General features: G+C 36.8%; 5 non-coding genes across 5 annotated transcripts; all 5 read left to right on the top strand.

Annotated features, from left to right (window-relative positions):
- The first annotated feature begins 71 nt into the window (after positions 1 to 71).
- Positions 72 to 145, top strand: trnat-ugu (transfer RNA threonine (anticodon UGU)). Its single transcript has one exon. It is a non-coding gene; the product is annotated as a tRNA-Thr (tRNA).
- A 104-nt stretch (positions 146 to 249) lies between these two features.
- On the top strand, positions 250 to 323 carry trnat-ugu (transfer RNA threonine (anticodon UGU)). Its single transcript has one exon. It is a non-coding gene; the product is annotated as a tRNA-Thr (tRNA).
- Positions 324 to 418: 95 nt separating this feature from the next.
- Positions 419 to 492, top strand: trnat-cgu (transfer RNA threonine (anticodon CGU)). Its single transcript has one exon. It is a non-coding gene; the product is annotated as a tRNA-Thr (tRNA).
- A 95-nt stretch (positions 493 to 587) lies between these two features.
- On the top strand, positions 588 to 661 carry trnas-aga (transfer RNA serine (anticodon AGA)). The gene has a single exon. It is a non-coding gene; the product is annotated as a tRNA-Ser (tRNA).
- A 104-nt stretch (positions 662 to 765) lies between these two features.
- On the top strand, positions 766 to 839 carry trnat-ugu (transfer RNA threonine (anticodon UGU)). Its single transcript has one exon. It is a non-coding gene; the product is annotated as a tRNA-Thr (tRNA).
- Positions 840 to 968: the final 129 nt, after the last annotated feature.

Here is a 968-nt window from a genome sequence, read left to right on the forward strand (position 1 = left end):
ATTTGTATTATTTGCATTCAGTTTTAGAGTATATCATGACGTTTAGAGAAATGTTAATTCAACAATTGCAAGGTACTGTGACTTAGTTGGTCAAAGTACCTGTCTTGTAAACAGGAGATCCTGGGTTCAAATCCCAGCATTACCTGTGAATGATGAGGCCTTATGACGTCATACTGCTATTTGTATTATTTGCATTCAGTTTTAGAGTATATCATGACGTTTAGAGAAATGTTAATTCAACAATTGCAAGGTACTGTGACTTAGTTGGTCAAAGTACCTGTCTTGTAAACAGGAGATCCTTGGTTCAAATCCCAGCAGTACCTTTGAAATATGTTGCCTTATTACGTCATATTGCTATTTGCATTGAGTTTTAGAGTATATCATGACATTTAGAGAAATGTGAATTCAACAATTGCAAGGTACTGTGGCTTAGTTGGTCAAAGTGCCTGTCTCGTAAACAGGAGATCCTGGCTTCAAATCCCAGCAGTACCTTTGAAATATGTTGCCTTATTACGTCATATTGCTATTTGCATTGAGTTTTAGAGTATATCATGACATTTAGAGAAATGTGATTTCAACAACTGCACGGTACTGTGGCTTAGTTTGTCAAAGTGCCTGTCTAGAAAACAGGAGATCCTGGGTTCAAATCCCAGCAGTACCTTTGAATGATGCGGCCTTATGACGTCATACTGCTATTTGTATTATTTGCATTCAGTTTTAGAGTATATCATGATATTTAAAGAAATGTGAATTCAACAATTGCAAGGTACTGTGACTTAGTTGGTCAAAGTACCAGTCTTGTAAACTGGAGATCCTGGGTTCAAATCCCAGCAGTACCTTTGAAAGATGNGGCCNTATGACATCATACTGNTATTTGTATTATTTGCGTTCAGTTTTGCAGTATATCGTGACATTTAGAGAAAGTGTGATTTCAACAACTGCAAGGTACTGTGGATTAGTTGGTCAAA

Source organism: Poecilia latipinna, unplaced genomic scaffold (genome assembly GCF_001443285.1).
Source record: "Poecilia latipinna isolate Pla-1442-1.1 unplaced genomic scaffold, P_latipinna-1.0 Scaffold9317, whole genome shotgun sequence".
Classification (NCBI taxonomy): Eukaryota; Metazoa; Chordata; class Actinopteri; order Cyprinodontiformes; family Poeciliidae; genus Poecilia; species Poecilia latipinna.